The sequence below is a fragment of the Agelaius tricolor genome, unplaced genomic scaffold, assembly GCF_023055355.1.
Source record: "Agelaius tricolor isolate 1412-34295 unplaced genomic scaffold, bAgeTri1.0.p SCAF_2, whole genome shotgun sequence".
Lineage (NCBI taxonomy): Eukaryota > Metazoa > Chordata > Aves > Passeriformes > Icteridae > Agelaius > Agelaius tricolor.
The window spans coordinates 58,306,681-58,319,849 of record NW_027269262.1 but is presented as its reverse complement, the minus strand read 5'-3'; positions in this window follow the sequence as shown (position 1 = coordinate 58,319,849).

The window sequence follows — 13,169 nt, the reverse complement described above, 5'->3', positions numbered from 1 at the left end:
TAAAAGTCTGCCACAGCATTCCTCACCTACTGCACTACAGACGTGGTTAGTACTTGTGGATATTGGCAATTGTTACATGCAATTACTCATATTACTTTATAAAGTGCTCTGTAACTGCACTGTAGTGATTCTGACAGTGTTTTTGTGTCCCTTGGCTGTTTCGGTGTCTTATTGTATAACCTCATGATGTTGTTTTTGGACCAAGCTGTGTAACTGCAAAATGCAGCAATGTTCATGTACTTAAGGTGACTCTGATGAGTTTGTTTAACTTTCAACACAACCCTTTGAATACAAAACTCAGGTCTCAGTGCTGAATACTCATCCACAGCTGTAATAAATTTATTTATTCTCCTGATCACGGTCAAGGCTGCAAATTAAAGCATCAGAGAAACAAGCTATTAAATAATTTTTAACCTGCATTTAACCCCTCATTGTCATCTTAGTTTGAGATTTATAGAAACACAGAATAGAGCATATACAACTTTGTAACATTTGAGAGCAGAGCACTGGCATTAAAAGGCCAAAAATCATACCATTGGTAATAAATAAACATATTGTTAATATAGAACAAGTATTGCATTGGTAATAAATAAACATATTGTTAATACAGAACAAGTATTGCTTTCACACCTTTGAAAGGTTATAAACATAAAATGTGGATTTAAACAAATGGGCAATAAAACACTTCTGAAAAAATGTATATATAGGCTATATTTATTGCATATGATGAAGAGATGAGAGCATTCTGGCGGATGAAAATGTCCAGGTGTTTCCTAATTCTCCAAGTGGGCATTTTCTGAGCTTAAGAATTTCACACTTGACAGATGCAACTTCCTGAACCTTCTGGTAACACTGTAGATATACTAGGGAACCCCAACAGGCAACACTGGTTTTTTTTTCTCTGCACTCCATGCAGGGTCTTTCAGGTCAGCTGCCTGCTAAGTGCCTCCTCCAGACAGCCTACCAGGTCTGATATTGTGTACATACAAAATGCAAAAGCTATCTGGGGGTGGAAGACACTGTGTAAAATTGTAAAGGACTATTACAGTTTCGGAGACACCAACTATGAGTGCCAGGCTTTTGGTACAAAATACTGATTAGTTTCATGGCAGTGGCTGCTGAAAATTGCTACCTAATTAAAACAGTATTATCGTAATTATTTTCACTTTTCTGGAGATTTGATGTTCCAAGAACAGGTCTCTTTGTAAACCTTACTTATTAAGTGAAAATAAGGATCATCACCAATATACAGTCTACCTAGTAGAAGCTCTTGTAAGCTCTTCTTTACTCCACCAGGGCTGCTATTCTTTCCTCCTAATATAAATAGATAATTTATAGAAAAAAAATCTCTAGTGTTCTGCTGTTACAGCAATAAGACACACATCTTTACACTTAAATTAAGGTTTATTTTGCTCCCAAATTTGCCCCTCAGGGGCACAGACATCAAGAAATCAACAGGAGGGTAATTTTTCTGTACTCTCAGCTTAGGTAATATATGGTCTCTATTAAAACATGAGCAGAGCCTCTACTCTCTTACCATTGTCTGCGAAGCCAAGATGAGCATCCATTCCAGATTTGTCACTTTGGAACATCATTTAACCTATTTTTTTCTAACTTTGTCATCTTCTCCTTTGCTTATTTGGATCCATGTCCTCTCCTCCAGTCAGTCATTTCCTTTGATTGGTTTGTATTTTTCAGGGGGTCGTGGGTTAGAATTAACTTAGTTTTTTCAGTCATAAAGACATAATGTTGCCAAATCTATGCTTGGGGATATTGAAAATGCTCATTCTGTAGGAGCTGTAGCAAGCAGAGGGCAGCACTTTTGTGACTGTCACCCTCATTTCATCTTAGCAAGGGCTCAAATCCAGAAAACTGCTGCCTGAGTACACCAAAAATAAAATTCTCTTATACTTCTGCACACTGTTAATAATTTAAATAGAAACAATGGCAGAATAATAAAACTTGATGCCACACTCTCTTCAGTTCTGAAAGCTTTACACATGGCAGCTGCATTAGAAAATCAGGGAGTATGCAGTAAGATATCTACCCTTTTTAATGTATATGTCTTTTTAAAGAAAGGTGTGATTATATTCTGAATAGGTCAGTCTCTGCACCTGGCATTTCTTCTCTTTTTCCTATGACCTTTTACTGAACAAGTGGGATATTTGCAATCTTTTTGGAACTGTCCATCCATTTGAGGCAGTGAATACGAGAGGCACAGTTTGACTATATCAGAATTATTGCAGTGGGTTATTGCAAGGGCAGAAACCACCTACTGCGGGTGGAAATGTTTCTTCCATAACAGCATGTCTCCAATTCAGGTTTAACTTTACTTTGTCTTCTGTTTGTTCATCCACATTTCTAAAGATTTAAATAAATGTGCAGTCACATTTGTTCATGGAAAGTAACAAATGAATAAAACTGCACTGGACAGATTTGAGTTTCACAATGTATGCTGAAACAGATGTCTTCTTTTCAATGGCTCTGGAAAGAATTATTAATATGGACCTTCCTTGGTTATGAAAGAGACAATTAGGAGCTTTAATCCAATCTCTAATAGTTCAAAAATGTTATTTTTTATTAGATTTCAGCAGCAAAGAATACCATTTAGATAGATCACCAGAGTAATAAGCAACATGATGCTGGGTTCCACCCCATCTGTGATATTTTAAAAATACAGTCTACTGGTGCCAAACTTCAGATTTCCCACAGGAACATTTATAAGAATACAAAGCTCAATAGGCAGCACTGATGCTGTATTAAGGATTTGTGTCGTTTCTACTACAGAATAAACATGTGCTATAAAGGGGCATGTAGGATTTTATTAGTAGAGAACTGAAGTTTGACTTACATGAAAGATTTTATTCTGTTCAGTGCAGCACAGAGCTATCACATTTTCGGAATTTTTTTCTGCTGTACCAAGACAAAGGCATGGGGAACACTTAAATTTTTTGTTAATGAACCCAATTTTAACCCATGGAGAAATAGTTTTAAATATGGTTTATAATCTGTTCAATGAATATGATGCTTCAGCTTGGTCCCTACTGGATACTTCTCCATATTTCAAAACCTACTCTGCTTCCCAAATTTGGCACAGTAGCAATTTTTGGTGATACAAAGCCAAGAACTGAAATTCTAGGGTGTTGGAGATTGGGTTTACGGACTATTGGAGAAGCTGTGAAGAGGAGAATATACAAGGTCTGTCACAGCCATCTGTCCCCACCCAAACAATTTAAGGAGCATAACTGCTAAGTGATTTGCTCAAAATGAGCAGGCTATTCAGGCTGCCATGGAGGGATTCCAGAACTAAACCTGATCTGAGAATGTGCACTCATATAATCCAGTGTAGGACCACACTAAAGTACCATTATTCCAGATACACAAGGTTTAATGCTCATTCTTTCTTCAATAGGGCCAAATACTTAAACAGGTAGTTCTTCATGGACATGGATCAAGCAGCTACAGGTAAGCCAATGTCAGGGAGAGCTGGGCTTCAAGACTTAGATTGAAATTGTAATCTTCAAGGCCACAGACCTAACTGCCAGCAGAGCCAAACACTTCTTCAGTTCTGTGTCTCCTTTGGATCAATGAGCATTAAAAAATCCTACAGCTCAGTCTGTGGTGAAGAGTGCAAATACAATGTGGTGTGTGGACAAATCCTAAGAAATCTTCATTTCTAGAATAAGTGCTGCTCCTGATGGGAAATATCCCTTTGTAAGGTCCCTGGCACAAATAGCTTGCTCATGGGACTAGGATGCAATGACAAGGGTTTGACAGAGCAGAGATTACAGTCGCTTGGTTGAATCACTGTGACAAAAAGGTCCTTAACTAAATTCTAGCTCTTAACAGCTAGCTGGCTTCAGCTCTCATCCTAGTTTCTTGCCTCCTGAATGCAAGGAAATAAATCTCTTCTTTTCCTGAAAGGGGAATCTAGCACAACTATAGACAGTGATCCATACATAACTCTCATTTGACCAGAAGTCATGAGCAAGGGCCCCCTATAAGTCAGGTTTCATGTTCAGAATGATCAGTGATTTTGGATGACTTTTGGATGGATGGTCTGAGACTGGGGCCAGGGTTAGTTTTCAGAGGACTAGAGAAGAAAGATCTAGATCTGCCATTAGGTTTTTAAAAGACCAAAAGCTTGAATGAAGACAAGAATCACTTGACAAAAAGGTTTATTGATGAGAGTTCTGATAGATGTGGCTTTGGCCTGTTAAGCAGTTACATTAAGTGAGGGATTTTGGAAATTTGGATAGAAAAACTGACTTTATAGTTTGACTCTATTAAAAGACCTACGAATATTTCTGTTGAGGACTGAGGAAATTATATTCTTCCAATACCTGCAGCAGGGAGGATTGCTAAGAACAAAGTAGAATTTGACTAGGATGCCCAAAAAAGTTGAAGTCCTTGGTTTTTCTAGGTCTCTTGTGGACTAGGAAGAGGGCTGATCTTAGTAAAGCTGAACAGCATCCAAAACAGAGCAAGTATTACGCAATATAAGTCTAGGAGTAGGCTGAGGGTCAGGCACGTATCAAATACTTCTGAAATGTGTCACTGGACCATGAAAACACACTACATTTAAGATGACCATTCTTAGAAGACAATGAAGATCATTAATTCTAAGAGGCATATTGATCACAGGGCTACACTTCTACTTAGGACAAGTTGATATCAGGGTGAGTGTTTAGGACAGCATGTGAGAAGAACTATATTTATTGATAGAAATTGATGTGAACTATTTAAAAATTCACTCAGAAGGAAATACTTACAAAGAGGTACAAAATATAATTTTCTCAGATCACTGATAATGCACATTTGTTTTAACTACCCAATTTGGTATCACAAGTGGTCTAAACTTGCCACAGTTGGTCAGGACTGCCCCTCTCCTTTGCTACTTGTATTGATTGGTCAGTGCTACTTCCATATAAGTAGACAAAGAAATTTTGCAGTATTTACAGTAACTTCCTGGAACAGAAACAAGAGCATATTATATCAAATAATCTAGAAAAACATCCCCATGGGTTAGATTGGGTCTGTCCTTCCCTCCTCAAATGATATTAGGTTATACCTTTCACCCTTAAAAGCTATATCTCATTAATGCTGCAATAAAATTATATAAGGTTAAGAAAAGTAATCTGCCACCATGCACCATTATGCAGATAAAAACTCCTCACATGTATCTGACCTGCTATATTAGACAAGTTTCTATTTCCAGAAATCCCATGTATGCAAGCTTTTTTTCTCAATGCACGGTAGAAAATTGGCTGTACGTGCTGGGCTCATAAAGCAATTTTCTGCTTACCTAGGACAACTATTTTAAGTCTGACTGCCTGTTGCTTCTCTTCTTGTTTCTATTTAGTCTACAGAGAGATTTACTGTTTTTCTTCACATGAAAATTACAGTGCTTTCTGTGCACTGCTGAATGTGTAATGTCCTACAGGTTGGCAGACACAGTAAAAGCATTTCCCTGGAACAGATCTGACAAAACAGCTGGGGGTATTTGTAACAAGGAAGGGCTTAAAGGCCATGCTCAGAACCATGGGGGGTTTGGCTCTCTGCAACTGTGCCCATATCCCACACTGAACACAAAGGGAGCCAAATTCTCTTTCCTAAAGCCTATTTAAGCATTTGTGTAAAATATTAGACACAGGAGAAGTACTAGAGTTGGAAGGCCTCCAAAATATGACCTTTTGTCAGGACTGATCTACGGCAATGTTCATCAGTCCTCCTCACCCTACCCATCACCTGCCAAACCTCACAAATGTACTAGAGTCTTGTAATGTATTTAAAACATCTCAAAAGTAAAGAGAGGGGAGGAACCTAGTACCAGTCTCAGGCTGCCCTGTGCAGGGGAAAAGTTTTCTGCACAGACACCTCTACACAGGGAGGTCTGCATCATGTGCATAATACACAGTCCAAGTCTGGGAAATGCACTTGGACTGGGCCACATGCACTTCACAAAGAGCAACCACAGCTACTAGGGCAGAACAGTGTACAACACTGCCTGCTAGTAAAAATAAAACTGGAGGTTAGAGTGAAACTATTTCTTTTAAATCTCATTTTAGCAAGGGTCTGGCTCCCCTGAGCATGGTGAATTATGTGTGACTGTGTGCACTGATGAACAAAAAACACATTGAGAAACACACAGAAATCACTTGTAACTGCCAAGTCCCACTTAATCTAATGTTACTGATCCACTGCATGTGTTTAATTTTAAGATTTTTCTCTGTCCTCCATTTCAAACCATATACACAGTATATGCTTTAGGAATACAGAGTATAAGCAGTTTCTTCTATGTATTTTGCAGGTAATAAATGGTTCCAAGAAGAGAACTGATTTATATTGGAATACTAGATGCAGCTCCTGCTAAAGCTTATACATATAATTTGCTAGTGAAATATTAAGTACATATATAATATTTATAAATATATATAAACCTTCTTGGATTTCTGTCTAAAAGTTTTGCAGAAGAGTACGTTATACCCCCATTATACTTTACACCAAACCTTTGGTGTGAAGGCAAATGTCTTACTCACAAAAGTAAAGTAAGCCTCAAGAACATCTTTAACAGTTGAAAGTTCCCTCTTGAAAAATTCTGGACTACGTAACTAATTTTTCTCCTAATATCCATTTACCCTTCACTGATACTTGACTCAGAAGGGAGTTGTGAATGTTTGGTGTTTCAGGAAAGAGCAACTGACAGGCTCTTGACTTTTGCAACAAGAAAACTAAATTGAACGAACTATTTTGAAACACCTGGATGCTTTCAAAGTGTCAATCTGTATGAAAAAAACCCATATATGTTATAGAATAAATGTTGTGTTTATTTCAACACTATGCACACATTTTGGATGACCTTGATAATCTACCAGCAATGTAAATTCTTAGGAGTGACCCTCTTTTTCAGAGTCACACTACTCAAACTTTCCAAAGTAGGCCCAGTAAAGCAAACAAAGCAGAAGAGGTATTCAAGGATATCCTTGAAATTTATGTTGAAGTGATTTCCTGAATAGAATGAACCTGAAGACATGCTTGAGGTCTTTCTTGAAAAAGGGCTTACATCACACTATGCAATCATGGAATCATAGTAAAAGGATAGAGATACACAAAGAGAGACAGATAAATTTCTACATTATTTATATTAATGTAATAACCTTATCAGTGCTTTAGAAGTATTGAACACCAATGAACAATTGAACATCTCAGACTTTCAGTCCATAGGTTTCATTTCTAAGCATATAATTGCATTTCTCTCCTAATGCCCATCACCTTATAAAAATTCCATGCCCTTATGAATTTAAAAAAGAAAGTAATGCACTGAAAGGAAGAAGAAATATGCTAAATTCCACACTGAACCTCATGCATTTTCTACAATAAAATAAAAGTTTTATGGTAAGCCAAAAGGAAAAGAAAGTGAGTATAGAGGGGAACATATAGGTGTTCCCAATATGAAGATGATATCATAACATGATAACAATATGAAGAGTAGAGCAGGGTCAGGGATTATAAGGAGATCACTGGACAGATCCACAGGGATGAGGCAGGTCCAAAGTGGAGCCAGGAAGTCATTGGCAGTATATCCTGGGTTCAGAGATCTGTGGCCAGGCAGAAACACTGCCTCAGCACAGCTCAGGTGAGAACCATGGTCTGGAGTCTGAGTTATAATGCAGTTTTGCAGAGCAAAGCAGGGGAGGGCCTGAGGAGGTATTTGAAGGCTGTTTCACAGTAGGCTGTTGTCATCTTATTGCAAAAGTTCCATACCTTCTTGGTGAGCTCTCATAAGCAGCTCCTCACAGCACTGACTCCTCCTTCTCCACAGTACAGCCAACAAACTCCAGCTAGCCCACTCTTTATAGCACTCACCTTCATTGGACACAGCTGTGGCCTGTTAAGGCAGGCCTGTTCCTAATCTTTGGTGATTAGCACAGCTGCAACTCCCAACTCCTCAGAGGTGAGATTACCTTTTTTGCACTATGTTTATTTTCTTACATTCTGTCACCCCCCAATTCCCCCTTTTCTTTTAGTTACAAAGTTGCAGCATCTCTAGAAAGTTATGTTTGAGTAAATTGATATTATAACATATTCACATATCTCACTTAGGACTAATGGTATACATTTCTAAGTTCTGATTTAATCTTGCTTTTCATAGTCTAGAACATCAACCTAAGGCTTTTCATAAACTAATGCTGTGTTCACTATCTTTTGCAGGGCCCTTGGCAAAAGATAGTAAACCCAGTACAACCATTCTTTTGTATAATTTCCATTTAAATTTGGAATGTGTTTGTGTGCTGACCTTGATTCATTACCCAAACTTACATTACATATCATCAGAAACCCTTATACTTACACTTCTAGAATATTGAAAACATCAATAGCTATACAACCTTAAAAGACAACCCACAAGAGTAAGTTAAAGGCTATATAACAAATCAACAGTTAGATAAATTTATCAATAGCTATCCAACTTGAACATTGATCCAGTATCTGTCAAATGTACTTATGCTTGTGGAATATAAACTTTTACACTTATGCCTAATCAAAGATTAATAGCTGCAATTCACAAACAAAATGCACATGTTTCATCAGCAAATGAATACACCATACTGAATGACAGAACTACTCTGTCCTCAGCTCCAACTGGTGGTTTAATAATCCTCTTCTTCCTTTTACAGTGTTTTGTTGTATTAGTTGGTCACTGCAAGCCTCTCTTGCCCTGATTCGTTTTCCATGTAGATGAAACGATCTGTTCTTCACTTGATATGTTATTTCCCATTGTGTCCGTAGCAGCTCACCTGTACTCCAGGTGTGGAAATCTGTCAGGTCCAGACCAGGCAGCATCCCCTGCTGCTCTCAGTGCTACACTGGGCTCCATCTCATCCTACAGCCCATCCTGAATCACACTGGGTTACTGTGGAGATGGCCACTATACAGTTTTAGAGGGTTTCTCTTACATATTGTCTGTGCAGCTCTGACTCTGTCTCAGAGCTCCATGTTGCTTTTGTTCCAGTGCTCGTGTAGCAGCAACTTAGCAAACCTCCCCCCGTACTCCTCAGGGGCCATGCTATTGCCGAGGCACCGGCTGCTGCTGTGGCCGTGCCATTTGCCATTTCTATCACATCACTCCTGTGTCCTGCTGCACACACTGCCATTCAGGGAGAACCCAGCACCGTCCTGGGTCCCCTCTGGACTGTGGCTGTACCTTGGCAGGGGGCACGGGGCTTGCTCCAATGCACCAAATAAAGTGCAAAGTGTGTAGCGTCCATTCGTTATATCTATCACTCTTCCTCTTGGAGGTGGTATCTCATACCACATCCAGACTTCTAGGCTCCCAGGTTTAGGCTCTTGGTCTGCCTGACTCCATCATCTTATTTCTCTTAGGTCTGCCATCATCTTCCTGAATCACCTTGGGAATCACATCACTTAATATTTAAGTCCTTTCTCCTGAACCACCACAGGATCATGTCAGAATCATGACAGGATCACCAGTTGTTATCATCTTATTGCAAAAGGTCTATACCTTCTTGGTAAGCTCTCATAAGCAACTCTTCACAGCCTTAACTCCTTCTTCTCCACAGTACAACCAACAAACTCCAGCTAGCCCACTCTTTTATAGCACTTATCTTCATTGGACACAGCTGTGGCCTGTTAATGGCAGGCCTGTTCCTAATCTTTGGTGATTAGCACAGCTGCAACTCCTCAGGGGTGAGACTACCTTTTGCATCTTTATTTTCTTACATTCTATCCCCCCACAGTAGGCTGATGACAGTCACAAGTCCAGGAGTGGGAGCTGATCCTCAAACTGGCAAGCTAGAACTCCTGCCTGCAGAAGAGGCTGCTAAGCTTGTGGGGTAATCAAGTTTCTTCCTGAATAGACAAGGATGGTTTGGTGCCAAGGGATGGGATTCACCTAATTACCCAGATGCCTCGTCTAGTCAAAACAAAATGCCAGTGACTGGATGAGTGAGTCTGAAGTCTTGCAGAGTAGGCATCTCAGAAATTCTGAACTAAGCCTGGTGTGTAAAACTGAGACTCGTATTGAGCTCCACACCTTATTTTCCTGGAAGGACTTGCTTATGTAACTTAATGGCACGGTGGCAGTGGTGCAATCTCTCTCATACCCAATTGTGCAGCACATGCTGATATTTCTTACTTCATCTGCTTAAAATGTACACTATATCCCAATGATGCCTTTATTGCTGGTTTAGCAGCACGTTCCCTCTCTAATCTAACTGGATTCTTGGATCTTGAAATTCCTCAAGAAACTCCTCTATTTTGGTTGAAAAGTCTTCCACCTGGACTGAAGAGAGATAGTAGACCATTTTTTCACCTCTACTGCCTTCCTGGTGGCCCAGGAAATAGCATAAGATTTGGATTCCTTTAGGACAACTTTCCAAGGGAGGGGCAAGGGTAAATAAACTCTGCCATATCCCTCTCTAAAGCGAGGACTGGAAGCAAAAAGCAGCTGAGTAAAAGGTAGTCACCACTGACCCAGTAGCTTCCCTTGAAGCACAAATGTGTCACACAACTTTTAGACTTTATTTCATTTTGAGAAGAGTGAAAAAGAAACCTCTTAATATTACAAAAAAACTCCAAGGAAAAAAGCCACAAAAAAGTGTTTGGTAATTAATGATTCATGATGAAGCCAATCTAATAAATGTGTGAGTGCATGGAAAAGAAACTAGGACACTGACAGAAAGGCTTTGGTAGCCCCCTTAAAAGGCAATGCATTTCTGAATGTAGGAGCTCACTGGAGACCATCTGAGATGGGCAAAACTACTGCTGTCAAAAAAGCAGAACGAAAGGAGTCAGGCACAGCTGGTGGAAATACACAGTAAAATTTCTTGAGGATAATTTTTAATTATATTATGACAGTCACCAGAGAGAGGCTGAACTCCTGTCCTGATGGAAATTGATTACCCTCCACAAGGTGTCCCTAAGAGAGCCTCCAAACAGAGCCAATGTTTCAAAAGACAGTCTGGCTTCTACTCATAGCAGGTTAGCAATGTCCTGTCCTTCTAGCAGTGTAAAAGCCAATCTAATCAGGTGTGCAGCATTTGATGTATGGAAAAATTAACCAGCATCTAGAGAGAGAACCTGGCACAAGATGAAGAAACCTGGCAGCTGAGACAATAGACCTGGCAAAATCTACAGGAGTTTCATTCCAGTTTTGTTGAAGTTATTTCTTTTCTGCTTTCTATTCTACATAGCTTTTCTTTCATTTTCATTCTAGGCTGTAAATCCAAATAAGAAAGCAAGCTATTCTGCTGTGTGCCAAGACACCATTCTGCAGAAAAGCACAAAAAACCCTTTTCATTTATTTATCTCTAAACTCTTTGTTTCAAAACATGGCTCTAAAACTAATTTTACAAGCATCTTTTTATGGAATGCAAATAATATGAGTTAGAATATCTGAGGATATATTAATAACAAAGTAAAAGCAAAGTCTTACTAAATTCAGTAAATGTTCTCACAAGCCAATGGAAAATAGTGTTAATTTTTAATAAGCACTTAGCTAAAATCAGTGTCCTGCATATTGGAGAATTGCTGAGGAACTCAGGCAGCTCTTTCATGTAATTATTTGTCTACCCAAAGAATGTGTGCAATATTTTGTTTCAAACAAAACCAAAACCAAGTACCCACACTTCAGATTTATGTCATGATTTATCCAAATATACTCTCTTTAGCTCTTTTTGAGCTTTTCACCCCTTTCTGTCTGCCCTTGGATTTCTTCCACCTTCTTCCTTGAAATCTTGAAATGTCTGGAGTTTTTTGGTTTGTTTGTTTTTTTTTTTTTTTGGGGGGGGACGGTTTTTTGGGGGTTTTTTTGTTATTGTTATTGGTTTTTTCCCTCTATGTACAATACATCTTCAGAAAAAAAGAAATTACACCCATATCTCTCATCCCAAACTCTCCTCATACATTTCACCTTCCTGAGTATGGCTAGAGTTTTGGGAAAGACTTTGTGCTGTGTTGTCCACTTCCCACTCCCCAAAGAAATTAATTGCATTTTTTCCTGACTGACTAGTGGTGCTACCATAGCTTGGCCTTACTGGGATTTTCATATAAATCCTAGAATAAGAATATATATTTAGAAAAAATAGCCCTTTCTTCATTGCAAAGCTTACCTCAACCAAGGCACTCAGTGATACGTAGTTTAGTTTTAAAACACAAAAATGGACATCCACACTGTAGACCAGCTTGATTTGTATCCATGTGTTTTCTTCCTAAAACAATGACCAACCTGCACTGGTAATTAACATCTTTAACAGGATGATTAGGACATCATTTTTCACACTCTGCTCTAGAAGAAGCTGATGCCCTTTCTACAAAAGCAATAATATAAACTCCAAACTTACTTCTCTCAGATACTGCTCTCACCAAAATAGAATTGTGCTGTACTGTATTGATCCTCCACTGGCAGTAATTACAGAAGCTGGCACAGCTGGTCCCACGCATGGTAGATGTGCATCCACATGTGCCTCTCATCATCTTCTGTTACACAGGAAGTGTGCTGCTGTATTTACTCACTTGTATTGAGGATACAGAGTAAGGGGCTTGTCCCTGGGGGTGCATGTGTGCCACTGCCACTGGACACTTGTATAAGAATGCCACAGTGTGGATCCTTCATGGAGCAAAAGTGGGAACAGATACATATGTGGAAAATGCTGGGAAATCTGGGTATATTGCAATCTCTGCATTTTCTCTGTTCATATGCTGGGAGAAGATTGTGGCAGGACAATTAAAAGCATGATGATATCATAACATCATTTTGACTAATAAACAGTAATAAGAAATGCTTCCAAAACTGCTGTGAGACAATTTTAATGGAGTTGTGTGAAGAGCTGCCTCTGACCCTCTGCCATACTGGCACCTGAATACTCAAGGATATGTCCACCTACTCACAAGCTAGGGACTGCTGATATCTGCAAGCAAGCTCTTCCAAATCACTACAAGGCAGCAGCTGACAAATTCTATACTGACAAGGAAACTGTCAATATTGAGATAACAGAGGCTGGAAGGCAATTGTTGATGTGATTTAATTTCAATGCTGAATTTAGCTTACTTTCTCCTAATTTAAAAAAAAAAAAAAAGAAAAAAAAGAAAGTAACCATCCCATTTCTGGTTCAAACCTGAGGCCCTCCCCGCCCCCACCATTGCTCAGGGTA